The sequence below is a fragment of the Gopherus evgoodei genome, chromosome 6 (assembly GCF_007399415.2).
Source record: "Gopherus evgoodei ecotype Sinaloan lineage chromosome 6, rGopEvg1_v1.p, whole genome shotgun sequence".
NCBI lineage: Eukaryota > Metazoa > Chordata > Testudines > Testudinidae > Gopherus > Gopherus evgoodei.
The window spans coordinates 58590951-58605130 of record NC_044327.1 but is presented as its reverse complement, the minus strand read 5'-3'; the positions used below and the strand labels follow the sequence as shown (position 1 = coordinate 58605130).

General features: G+C 43.1%; 1 protein-coding gene across 1 annotated transcript in view; it reads left to right on the top strand.

Annotated features, from left to right (window-relative positions):
- Positions 1-1517: 1517 nt before the first annotated feature.
- The window catches only part of CSNK1G3 (casein kinase 1 gamma 3), a 140919-nt gene continuing 128256 nt past the window's right edge, over positions 1518-14180 (top strand). The window contains exon 1 of the mRNA XM_030565971.1: positions 1518-1783. The gene's annotated coding sequence lies outside the window, so the exon portion shown is untranslated. The remainder of the gene's footprint in view (positions 1784-14180) is intronic.

The following is a 14180-nucleotide window of genomic DNA, read 5'->3' as shown; positions in this document are numbered from 1 at the left end:
TATGGCTAGTTCTCTGAAAACCTCTGCTCAATTGCAGCAGCATTAAAAAAACTTAAATGTTAGGAATCATTAGGAAAAGGATAGATAAGACTGAAAATATTATGCATTATATAAATCGATGATAGGCCAACACCTTGAATACTGTGTGCAATTCTGATCACTAATCTCAAATAAAAGATGATAGAACTGGAAAAAGTACTGAGAGGGGCAACTAAAATGATGCGGGGTGGAACAGCTTCCTGTGGAAGAAGATTACAAAGACTTTGCACTGTTCATCTTAGAAAAGAGGTGACTAAGGGGGATATAATAGAGACCTATAAAATCATTAACTATATGGAGAAAGTGGATAGGGAAGTGCTACTTTCACTGTCACATAACACAGGGGGTCACATGATGAAATTAATAACAGATTAAACCAACACAAGGAAGTACTTGACACAACACACAGTCAGCTTGTGGAACTGGTGGTGAAGAAATGTTGTGAAGGCCAAAAGTTTAAGTGGGTTCAAAAAAAGAAGCAGGTAAATTCAGGGAGCATATATAGGTGCATCAATAGCTAGTAACCAAGACAACTAGAAAAACAATCCCATGCCCCTGGGTGTCTCTAAACCTGACTGCCAGAAACTGGGACTGGATGACAGGGGACGGCGCACTGCTAGCCCTTTCCTGGTCATTCCCTGTGAGGCTTCAGACACTGACCCAAGTCAAAGAGCAGCTAACTGACCCAGAGGCCCATTGGGCGGACCCGACATGGCTGTTCTGCCACACCTCACTGGGACTGCTTATTTTCCTTTAGGAGGTCACATTAGCAGACTGACCTTCGCAACCCACTGGTTGGAACCGCAGGTTTTTCACGGGACACCTCGTTGCAAGTCTCTTGCAGAAAGAGTGCCCAGATGTCCCATTTTTTGGTCTTTTTTAGGCTTCTATTACCCCCCATTCCAATTTTCCACACCTTGCTGTCTGGTCACCCTACTTGCAGAAGGTGCCGGGACTGCAGCGGGACGAGAGTGCCCGCTGCCGGCACTGGCGCGAATGACGTTCTCCTGCCAGAGGGGCCTCCCTGCAAGGTGTGGGCAGCTGAGTCGCCGCTCCAAGGGACGGGGCGAGGATCCCCGCTTACACTACAGACCCCACGTGTTATTGAAACGATTAAGGATGCGATCACACGAGTCACCCAACGCTTCTTATTGGCTTGTTCCCAGTTCCCCCGGTCTCTTCGCTGATTGGCTGAGAGGCCTGTCGCTCTCTATTGGAAAAGTGATTCTTGGAAAAGGGGTGGCTCCCGAGACAGTGGTTTCCCTCCTTTCTCCAATCATATTTCCTCTCCTTTCTCGTGTCATTCAGGCCCCGCCCACCTGCGAGTGTGGCCTCATGTGCCCCCGCCCTTTTCCTTCCCTTCGCCCGGCCCCCTGTTTTCCTTCGGCCTGTTCCTGCGGTGGAGTCTGCGCCCTGCCCCTCCTCCCCGGCTCGCTTAGCCCCGCCTCCTGTGGCTGGCCGGGGGCGGGGCGTGCGCTGTGTGTGTGTCCCGGCCGCCGCTACCGCCAAGGTGGTTTCCGCCGCTGTTTGCCTCTGACTCGGAACCCCTCTCGGGCTGCGCCCTCCCCCTCTGACCCCATTTTTTCCGCTCGCACGGCAGGCGGGGAGGGCGCCGGGCAGGATCTGAAGGGGTCAGCGTGCTGGGGGCACTGGCCGCTGTCCGGACAGCCCAAGCAAGCGCTCCAGAGCCGGCTCCTCTCCGCCCCCAACAGCGGCGGCGTCTCTTGCCCCAAGTGCCGGGGAGGTAACTGCCCTCTGCCCCGGGGTGTGATTCGCATCCCGGCCGCCGGAGGCCGGCGCCGCTCCCCCTTCCCCTGCTCGGAGCGTGTGGGCTAAGCAGCGAGCGGAGGGCTGCGATCGGGGAAGTCGCGCGGTGTCTGTGACGTGAGGCGCTTGCTTGGAAACAAGCTCGGCGTGGGCAGCGCCTCGGTGGGGCGGGTGGAGGCTGAGGACGAGGAGGTAGCTGGGGCCGGGTGGAGAGCGTGTATTGTGTGGCTGGGGGGCGTGCGTATACGGGCCGGGGCACTGGGAGGTTGCCTGTCTTCCTGGGTAGGAGGGAGTAGGGCATGATCGTCTGATTGTGACTCAACACGCACCCCCAGTGTGTTGCTGCGTTGTGTTTGTGTGTGTTCGCTCGTCTGGGGGACGTGCTTGTTTGCGCCTTTTACACGAGAGTGGAAATGACACCGAGACACATGTGTGTGTGTGGGGAATCTGGGCTTGACTCCCTTAGCCAGGAGGGAATCGAGAGCCTAATCTTATTCATGAAGGGACACGGCTCAGCAGACCAGAATCCAGATTTAAGGTGCTGGGGAGAGTATATTGCTATTGTTGCTGGCACTGCCGTGTATTGTGTGTAAACCTTCCTAGCTTCGGGTGGTCAGACCTCACTATTTCTTTTGCTTTGTTTACTGTTTGCTGCAAAAGTCATTCTAAATCATCTAACTGGAGAAGCATTATTGACTTACTTTTTCCTTTCATTACTTAAATCATTCATTGCATACTACTCATAACATCCAAGAAATGATCTGTTTTTGTGGGAATGGGTCAATATTTTCTGTCTATAGAATTGTGTTAAATAGGTTGTTGAGTAAAGCGAGTCCAAGTGAGCTAGTGTTGATGTTTTAAAAAGTCCAGATTAACTTTAGTAAACGGGGGTTCTGTCAATTGATTGTTTTTAACTCACTGATTTAAAAAAAATAAATAATGGAATTTCTAAGTGACCACCTTTTAAATGACTCAGGGTCATTTAAGAATAAGAAAGCAGAATACATCAGATCTAGTGTACTGCTTTAATGCTTTGAGTTCTGTGTTCAAAAATATTTGTCTTGGGAGTCAGTGTTTTTTGGGCTGGACCAAGATGAAAACACTCGTGAGTAGTCAAGTTTCTACTTGACCTACCTGATCCTGAAGAATTACAGGTCATGTTTTTGATGACAACTTAACACTTCTCCCACAAAATTCACTATCTATTAGATTGTCCCATAATAACTTTTTGCAGGAGTAATGTGTTGAGTGTTTTTTCTTAATCTTGCCAGTACAAGGTACCAAAACATAAAAAATTCTTAAGTGCATATTGGGGAAACTTGCATTTCTAAACATAAGATTGTTGCCATACCCATCTTTATTTTTTAAAAATAAGCTGCATTAAGTAATCCTAGGGATATTTGTAACCAACTTGTAATATCTAGGTGTTCTGGGGTCAAATTGTTTTATTTGTATTTCTAAAAAAAAAAAAAAAAAAAAAAGAAGCTCAAAATTTGTTTTCAAGAATCATATCCTGGTTTAAAAAAATTCTTGTCTTGAGCCATACAGCATTAGTGTGTGTTTTATTAGGATACAGCTATCAAGGGTAAACCATCCAGGTTGAAGAATGAAGTGGAGGTAGTTGCTGCTTACTAAATTTTCCAGATCTATCAAATTACAGAAATAATAATGCTAAAAAACAGTATACTGATCAGTTGCAACATTTAATAATTTTAAATGTCTACCTGTAGCGGGGTAGCTGTAGTGTTCAATGAGAAAAAAAGTTATAGCACAGCAGTGTAGTTCATTCCCACTTAAAGGACCTTTTTAAAACTTCCCCCCCCCCAAAAAAAAGCTATTTCTTATCACTTAGCTTTGATTTTTTTTAAACTGTTATTTTGAAATGGGATACAATGCAAGTATTGCAGTTATGAGAGTGACCACAAACCATGGGAAGAAAAAAATTTACGTGATGAAACTCAGAGTTAGCAATGAATCTGGGAGTCTTGCATGTTAATAGTTACCGTATATACACGTTTATTAGCCTGTTCGTTTATAAGCCGACCCCCCAAAATTGATAAAAATAGCAAAAACTGTGTGACCCTTTTGTAAGCTGACCCTATATTTCAGGGATTGGAAAACTTTGCCTCCTGGCCCGTCAGGGTAAGCCACTGGTGGGTTGGGACGTTTTGTTTATTTGGAGCGCTTGCAGGCATGGAGTCCCTCAGCTCCCTGTGGCTGTGGTTTGCTGTTCCCCGCCAATGGGAGCTGCTCCACTGTGGCAACAGGTCACAGAGGGGGCTCCATCCCTGCAGGCGCTCCAGGTAAACAAAATGACAATGTATTAGATCAGGGATTGGCAACCTTTGGCATGTGGCCCACTGGGGTAAGCACCCAGGCGGGCCAGGCCGGTTTGTTTATCTGCCATGTCTGCGGGTTCGGCTGATCGTGGCTCCCACTGGCCGCGGTTCACGGCTCCAGGCCAATGTGGGTGGCGGGAAGTGGCATGGGCTGAGGGATGTGCTGGCCACTGCTTTCCTCTGCCCCCATTGGCCTGGAGCGGCGAACCACAGCCAGTGGCAGCTGCGATCAGCTGAACCTGCAGACGCGGCAGGTAAACAAACCGGCCCGGGCTGCCAGGGTGCTTACCCTGGTGGTCCGCGGGCCAAAGGTTGCCGATCCCTGTACAAGATATTCAATTCAATGATTCCATGGAGTTTAAAATCATCAAATGTTGGTATAGACCCATTTATAAGCCGACCCCCGCTCTTTGATGCATCACTTTTACCAAAAATATTCATCTTATGAATGAGTATATACGGTACATTGCTGGGAAACCACAAATGTACACCACAAGAGCAAGCAAAAGTGAGAGGTGCACTGATGGCAATCGATAATTCATTCAGTCTAAGGTATCCATGTATCTTTCACGTTCTAGTATTGATTTACTTGTGATTTTAAAGAGAGATGCAGTTGGCTTTCCCCAGATTATTAAATGTGAAAAATTGAGGCAAATATTCAGCTAATTACCACGTTTATATTTGTAGCATGTGAGTAAATGGATTGATAGCTTAAGTAAACATATATTCATATCTCCTTCAGTTAAAATGAATGGCTCTATTAAATCTTAGTTCTGTGGAAATAGGATAATAAGAAATCAGTTTGGAAAGATAGGCTTGTGGTTTAAAGTACAGAGCTAGTAGACAGAATATATGGGTTCTACATTGGTCTGAGCCAGCTTCAGTGCATCTGTTTCCTCATTTGGAAAATGGAAACACCAATCTCTGACAACAATATTGCAACAATCTTAGTTCCTCTTTGTTGCAGAAGCTCAAAATCAGTTCAGTTCAGCGTTCTCCAGTCTTATTGACAAATGCTTTAATAGTGAATAGTAAAATACTGTGAGCTGAGTACTCAAAAACAGATTTTTTTGGCTCCTCTGTTTTCTGTCTTTATAATGGTAAATGTAGTAGTGTATTGCCAAAGTAAATGGATAAATATTTTGCACAAAAAAACCTTTAACGGGTATTGAATTTTGATATGCATAAAATCTGTTAATTTACCTAATTAATTCCTTTACCGCATCAGATGAACAGCATTTTATCTCTTTATGTATTGAATTATTTTTAAACAGGTCTTCACTATAATTACACTTTTTTTTTGCAAACTTATTCATTTACCAGGTAATTTTAAAAAAGGATGCCACTATATGTATGTGCTTAGAGTATACATATTATATATCTTGAGAATGTTAAATTTTATAATACAAGAAATTGAGAAGTAGCATCATAGTTACTAGTGGGTAATGAAAGTCATCTTCAATATAAAGTACAGTAGAACCTCAGAGTTACTAACACTAGTTATGAGCTGACCTGTCAACCACACACCTCATTTGGAACTGGAAATATGCAGTCAAACAGCAGCAGAGACTCCTACCTCCCCCTCCTTCAAAAAAGCAAGTACAGTACTGTGTTAAATGTAAACTAATAAAAAAGGGAAATATAAAAAAAAAATTGATAAGGCAAGGAGACTTTCTATGATTTTGATTTAAATTAAGGTTAAAAGCAGCATTTTTCTTCTACATAGTAAAGTTTCAAAGCTGTATTAAGTCAGTGTTCAATTGTAAACTTTTGAAAGAACAAGCATAGCATTTTGTTCAGAGTTATGCACAACCTTCGTTTCTGTGGTGTTCATAACTTGATACTTTCCAGATCTAACTGCTGTTCGATGTATATAAATATCTATCTTCAATATTGTACCTTAAAAAAAATACATGCATTTAGCCACTGATGCTGCTAGTGTTCTTTTGCTGCCCTGTGTTTAGGAGAGAGCCTTCACTGTAAAAGAATAGAAACAAAAGGAAGCCTTATAAAAGCAGATGAATAATGAGTCAGAGAATTGTCTTTACATGAACCTGTGCATCAGTTGATAGTAACACAGTGAGCTTTATGGCATAGGTTGCAGGGAGGATATTTGAACATTGTAACTGTTTTAAAATTCACATACTGAGTATGTTGTAGTTAGATTCATGTGTCAAAGCTGCTTTTTTTCATGTGCCAGTGACTGCCTCTCCTACTGTTTGCCTATTAACCTTTGTCCACCAGTTTTACTTCTAGCATTCTAAGCCTCTCAGTTTTTACAGCTGTTGTATTTCACAGATTTGCACTTGTTGAGCCTCAAACCAAAGTAAATTGGGAGTGATAGAGGGGGTTCCACATTTGGGGAAAAAGGAGGAAATTTAATTAGAAGCTGGAGGTGATTGATGGCAATTTACATTTCTCAGGTTGTCTGCAGGCTCAGGAATACAACTGTGAAACAGTTTTCATGTGCTTCATATTTGGAAGACTGCAAGGGTTAGAATAATGTTCTAAATGAAAGCTTAGAATCTGCTGCACAGCTTCAGGAACAGGCAGATTCTGTTGTAAATTTTGTATCTTTGCAGTTGGAATGCACTGGGGCCTGAGTATAAGGCACTTGTTTCCTGGTCTTTTAGGTTAATAAATATCACTTCATAAAATCAAAACATTATGTATGAAAAACTTCTTAAGTAACTTGGTGTTTTTTAAGCTGTTAGTAAAAATTTTCCTTTGAGGTCTGTGCAGTGAACTTGTGGTCATGAAGCTAGCTTGACTTTACAGTGGAAGAATAAGAAGGATTTTTTTATACCAATAGCTTTTTAAATAATTGTATAAAATCCTTAAAAATGACAACTAGAACATGTGATGGGGTACTCATTTGGTGACCTGAATAACTGAATCCTGGTGCTGTCACACGTGAAGATGCCGACAAGCTGAAATAACTTTTTTCACCCCATGCCATTCTTGATTTTCATGTATATTGAGGATATCCACGTCAGATCTCACCAAATCTGAGAAATTACTGAACCTGTATGATAGTGTATTTTGTGCCTTTGACTACCTCGCCTATGCACTGACCACTAAACATTCTTATTTGTCACTAATATTCTGAATAGCTTTCCAACAGATGTAAGTTTTTGGTTTTAATGTGACGCAAAAAGTCCTTTTCCTTTCCCTTCAAATGTAAGATTTCCTCCTTCAACTACTCTGGTTTTAAGTTCTGGAAATATTCTATCCTGGGGCCTTTGGCAGTTCTGAGGTCTGATAGCTGATGATATGGCTAGAAACTCATGTATCACAATGGAGTGTAAGGATCCTGAATACTAATTATATTTAGTATTTGTTTCCAGACTTGATAGGTTAAGATCTGTCTGTCTATGGCTTTTGATAATAAATAGTACAACTTGGATTTACAAGTATAGTATAACAATAAATAACACTAATAAACATAAAATAATTCATAAACAGATGAGGTAAAAACAATGTACGGTTAACATTGTCTGTCTTCCTAAGCTTTTTTTTGTAAGTTTTAACTTACACAAATATCTTAGCTATCATTTTTAAAATGTAACTTGTGATACCCTTTTGGAACTTAAACAACTTTCAGCCTCTACTTCTGCACTGTTAGGTTGCATTTGAGTTTTTTGTTCATCAAAAAAAGGGGATATAGTATGTGACAAAGTGTAATTTTTGTTTGTTTAATCTCAGACATAGAGGAAATATGCAAAGTTGTAACTGGTTTTCGAAGCTCAGACTTGTGTCATGTTTTTCCTTAAAATCAGTGGACATTCTGGGTGAAATCCTGATCCTATTGAAGCCAGTGGCAAAATTCCCTTTGTTTTAAGTGGGATCAGGATTTTGTCCTTTGTGTTTACACTGGCAGTGTTTAGTAATAATAATAATAATAATAATAATAAAGGTTTAGTTCATATTTACTATTGTAGTTTAGTTTAATATAAGTTCTTAACACTTAAGGGAGAGAACACGAGAAAACTGTTTTAGGCACTGATTCAGCAAAGAACTTGTGTGCTTGTCTTAGGGCCTGATCGAAAACCTACTGAAGTCAGTGGGAAGATTTCAATTGATTTCAACAGTAGAGGACCATCAGTAATGTCTGTGTTGTTTTGAAATGGAATGTTCAGAAGGTTCTCATATATCGAGTGACTAGTTGGCTAAAATAAAGCGGGTTTCTGGTTTGCTTACTTGGTGCCAGTGATTCCTTTTACATTTTACTGTTTTACTAAAGTTAATTAAGTTTATTTTCCATAATGTTTTAATATAAATAAGCTTAAATGTAGGAGTTACTGCAAAGTGTGACATTCTGATGCAAATAGGATATAATAGAGAAGTGTTTTAAGTGAGTATTGCAAGGTCTTGGGTCACAGCTGCAAGAGTGGAAGTCTGTGATAGCAATTGGGATGTTCAGCAAAGGAGTTGGTGCTGTTGATAGTATGTACATAATTAAAATAGGTAAGCTATGATTGAAAACACATCTTGGAGATTCTTATAACGTCAAGATCCATTTGATTTTCATGCTGCTTGTTTAACATAATCAGAAACTGATAATTATAGTTCACTTGAAGTTTACTCTGTCAGCTTTTTTTCCTGTAATGTTGTGTATCAGTCACATTTTTTGTGCTGGTCCTTTCATTGTAGGCACAGCAGCAATGCCTATAGTTAAGATCGCATAACAATTTCCATTGTCAGTGCCCGTTTTCAGTTGCTTTGTCTGTTTCGACTTAAACTTTCCATGTCAGGTGTCTGGCTGATTTTTGGAATTTCAGCAAAATCAAATTCAGCTATCTCTGAGAGTGAGGTTAGGGAAAAGTACATGGTTCTTCCAATATTTAAAAAACGCCTCTCATCAGTTTTATTGAGAACTTTTAGCACGTCCCTGCTTTGAAGCAGGGACTGGAAACTTAACATGGAAAGGCCCAAGTTTAGGAGATGCCTTTTACTATTTCATGAAAATCCACCCACATTGGGATGAGTTTTAAGAATATTGCTACTTGTACATGCTTAGTAGAGGCTTGTTAGAGTTTGGCAGCTAAATACTCTAAAGATGCAATATACATTGAGCATGCCCCAGTCCAGGGTTCTAGAGCTAAGCAATACATTTTCTGCAACTGCTTCCAGGGTGTTGAAGACCTTTGGGGCACTGAGCACTGGAATTGAGAGGAGGGACTCTGTCCTTTGAAAACAACATGTCTCCCTCCTGTCGTGCGTGTGTGTGTGTATGTGTGTGTGTATGTATATGTATATGTATATGTATATGTGTGTGTATATATATATATATATATATATATATATATGGGGAGGGGGAGGGGGAGTGAGTGTGAGAACAGCGTCACCCCCGGGGGCGGGGTATGTATTTGAAAACAGCACCCATGGCTTACAAGAAAGCAGCACAGACCCCGGTGCAGCTCCTGTTCTGGCTGCCTTGGGCTGGCAGCAGGGGCTCATAGTTTTGTCTGCAAATCTCAGCATCTTCACTCTCTGGCTGTAAGTGGGCACCCTGTGCGTAGGGGTGGAGGGGTATGCAATACAAGTACAGTACAGTATTTACATTTTTTTTCTGTCTCCGCTGCTGCCTGATTGGTTACTTCCAGTTTCACATGGTGTCTGGTTCACTGGTCAGTTTGTAACTCTGGTGCTCATATATCTTTAAGGTTCTACTGTAGAACCCAGAGCTTGAGTCCCAGTATTCCTCTGCTTACAGCAAGTAGCAGTAAAATGCATTGGCTAGCTGTCTCTTCTCCTAGAGGCTGGTCCTCATAGAGCAGGGGTGGGCAAACTTTTTGGCCCGAGGGCCACATCAGGGTTGCGCAACTGTATGAAGGGCCAGGTCCTCAAACAGCTTGGCCCCTGCCCCCTATCTGCCCCATCCAACCCCCCCCCCCCCCGCTCCTTGTCCCCTGACTGCCACCTCCCGGGACCCCTACCCCCTATCCAACCCCCCCGTCCCCTGACTGCCCCGACCCCTATCGACAGCCCTCCCCCCACCCCCAGGACTCCCACACCCTATCCAAGTGCCCTCTGCTCATTGTCTCCTGACTGCCCTCCTGACTCCTATCCACATCCCCGCCCCCTGACAGGCCCCCCGGGACTTCCACTCCCAACTCTCCCTGTTCCCCATCCCCTGACCACCCCCAAAGAACCTCTGTCCCATCCAACTGCCCCCTCCTCCCTGACTGCCCCCCAGGATCCCCTGCCCCCTTACCAGCATCAGGAGCTCACAGCCGTGACATCTGGGCAGAGCCAGCTGCGCTTCCCGTGCTACCCAGTGGGAGCAGCGGGCTAAAGCGCGGCTCGTATGGCTCTGGGGGAGGGGAAACAGCAGGGGAGGGGCCGGGAGCTCAGGAGCTGGGCAAGATGGTCAGACCGTTGTTTGCTCATGTCTGTCATAGACCATAGTGCCCTTCAACTGTTCAGTTAGCTTAACTGGTAGAGGTCTGTCAAGGTACCATCACTGCTGATGATCCATGTGAGGGACCAGTATAAGTTCATTGATGGGAATTTTTTCAGATTGCTTCTCAAAAATGTAGGAATTACTGAAAAACAAAATGCCAGACACTTTTTGCAGATACAGACTAACACAGCTGCTACTCTGAAACCAACATTTAAGGTTTCCCATGCAACTTCTAAGGGTACGTCTTCACTGCCAGCCGTATTGGCGGGTAGCAATTGATTTCTCGGGGATCAATATATTGCGTCTCATCTAGACGCGATATATCTATCCCTGAATGAGCTCCTGTTGACTCCGGAACTCCACCAACGCGAACGGCGGTAGCGGAGTCGACGGGGAGCCGCGGACGTCGATCCTGCGCCGTGAGGATGGTAGGTAACTCGATCTAAGATACTTCGACTTCAGTTACGCTATTAAGGTAGCTGAAGTTGCGTATCTTAGATCAATTTCCTCCCCTTAGTGTAGACCAGCCCTAAGTTTTGGTCCTCTTGTTCATATGCATGATAAGATCTTTGATTACATGACGTGCTGTTTTTTCCCCACAGGATCCACCCAGCTCATTCAGTACTTAGGATGGCTGGTGCTCACTGAATGGGTAGAAATATATTATTTTGTCATCACAATTAAGTGTGTGGCTCCATGTCGTATTTACCTCAGATCACCCAAACCCTACGCGAAACACAGAATTATTAATTCCCTTATGGACTTCTCTGTGATGCTCATCATAATATCAGAATTTCCAGCAGTAATGATTTTTCTCTTCCCAGCATACCTGTGAAGAAAGTACTGTAGAAGCTGGTGTTATTCCCATTTAATACTTCCTAACCTGAGTGTTTTGATTTTTGCACATTTGGGTTTTTTTAGCATAGTTTTTTAATGTGATGATTTAGACACTTTAATTTGCTTTGCTGTGTAGTGAATTAAACACTGGTAGTACAGTGACCATTGTAGAAAAATGGAGCATGCATTATGTAGTATTAGCTAACTCAGCATTAACTTTCACTCAGCATTGGACATTATAACGTGTTTGGGAGAGAGGTGCCTTTTCTGACATTGGAGAAAATGATTGGATTTGGTGTATTGGGATCCTAGTTTTTATGTTGCTTCTGATATTTCTGATATAGGGCTATGTAGAGCAAAAGGGGGGAGGGGAGTGGGAGCTGGAGCTGGCCTTTAATGTTGTTTTAACTTTGATCTGTGCTGCCACAATTACATTGTCTCTTCTGAATCATTGATGATCAGAAAATACTATATAAAAATGACAAAATTAGGCATGACAAATTGGGATACTGACATTTGGCTTAGATAGATCTCTGAACTTCTAAATTTTAACTTTAGACCTTTACGTAAGAAAGTTGCAGTGATTTAACTAAAAATGAGATTTTTAAACTAATGCAAAAGTCTGTGTGCACACCTATTTTGGCTTTAAACCAGCGCAGTTTAAATTGATAAGGAATTGGTCTAAGCTAAACTAAAATAACAATGTTCACAAAGGGGTTTGCACAAGTTTAACTAAATCAGTAAAATCACTCCTTTAGTTAAACAGTTGCAACTTTCTTCTCTTGACAGACCTCGCCATGTTTAAATAAACTGTCTTATTGTATAGCTTACTGACAATTTTTTTCTGCACAAAGGGCTGCATAGGATAGATGAAATATGTGTATGTTATCTCTGAAAATTTGAACTCATTATATATTTAGAAAACGCTGTGCTTGGCAATTAAATTTTGGAGGAATTTAAACATAATTTTGGAATAAATTGTGTAAATTTATGTGGTTTGGCAGATGAAATCGTCTGTGCCTTCGAAGTGTGTAATTTTTTTTTTTTTTTAAATTGCTTAATCCTGCAGTACTTATTTAGGTGAATAACTTTCTCATGCAAGTGGACCAGTGGATATCAATGGGGCCGCTCCTGTGAATAAAGTTGTTTTTTATTTGTGTTTGTAGAATCTGGCCCAAAGTGTGCACTTGTAGGTTTTTTGTACAAACTGCAGGAAAATATTCTTAGTTCAGGGACGTGACATACGAATATAGAGTCTATGGCCTGGTCTACATTACACGTTTAAACCGATTTTAGCAGCATTAAACCGATTTAACGCTGTACCCGTCCACACTATGAGGCCCTTTATATCGATATAAAGGGTTCTTTACATCGGTTTCTATACTCCTCCCCAACGAGAGGAGTAGCGCTAAAATCGGTATTACCATATCGGATTAGGGTTAGTGTGGCTGCAAATCGACGGTATTGGCCTCTGGGCGGTATCCCACAGTGCACCACTGTGACCGCTCTGGACAGCAATCTGAACTCGGATGCACTGGCCAGGTAGATAGGAAAAGCCCCACGAACTTTTGAATTTCCTTTCCTGTTTGGCCAGCGTGAAGCTCTGATCAGCACGGGTGACGATGCAGTCCCAAATCCCAAAAGAGCTCCAGCATGGACCGTATGGGAGATACTGGATCTGATGGCTGTATGGGGAGACAAATCTGTTCTATCAGAGCTCTGTTCCAGAAGACAAAATGCCGAAGCATTTGAAAAAAATCTCCAGGCTATGATAGAGTCCACAGCATAGCGCTGCGTGACAAGCGTAACGGAAAGCCAAAGAATCAAATGGACGCTCATGGAGGGAGAGAGGGGTTACTGAGGACTCCAGCTATCCCACAGTCCCCAGCAGTCTCCGAAAAGCATTTGCATTCTTGGCTGAGCTCCCAGTGCCTGTTGGGTCAAACACATTGTCCGGGGTGGTTCAGGGTATAGCTTGTCAATTTACATCCTTTCTCTCTCCCCTCCCCCCCCCCCCGTGAAAGAAAAGGAAAAAAAAATTGTTTCTTGACTTTTTTCAATGTCAACCTATGTCTACTGAATGCTGCTGGTAGACGTGATGCTGCAGCAGTAAAGAGCAGTATCCGCTCCTCTTCCCTCCCTGGTGGCAGACGGTACAATATGCTTGCTATCTGCTGAGTGCTCCTGGCTGGCCTCAGGTGAGGCCGGCCGGGGGCGCCTGGGTAAAAATAGGAATGACTCCCGGTCATTCGCAGTAGATGGTACAGAACGGCTGGTAACCGTCTTCGTCATAGCAACTGGCGGCTGAGCTCCATCAGCCCCCTCCCTTTCATGTGTAAAGAAAAGATTCTGTACTGCCTGGACTATCATAACAGCGGGATGCTGGGCTCCTCTCCCTCACACCGCTTAATGTCCTGCCTGGACTAATAGCAGTTGGAGGCTGCCTCCTCCTCATTTTATCTCACTAACAAGTCAGTTTTTCTTATTCCTGCATTCTTTATAACTTCATCACACAAATGGGGGGGACACTGCCATGGTAGCCCAGGAAGGTTGGGGGAGGAGGGAAGCAATGGGTGGGGTTGTTGCAGGGGCACCCCCTGTGAATGGCATGCAGCTCATCATTTCTGCGGGATCTGACACGGAGCAGCTGTGCTCTCTGGTTCTCTGATACACTGGTTCTTTAGTACACTTGCCCCATATTCTAGGCAGGACAGACTCTACTCTTAGATACCATAAAGTAGGGATTGACTCGGGGAGTCATTCCCATTTTTGTCTTTGCGCCCCCATCCGAC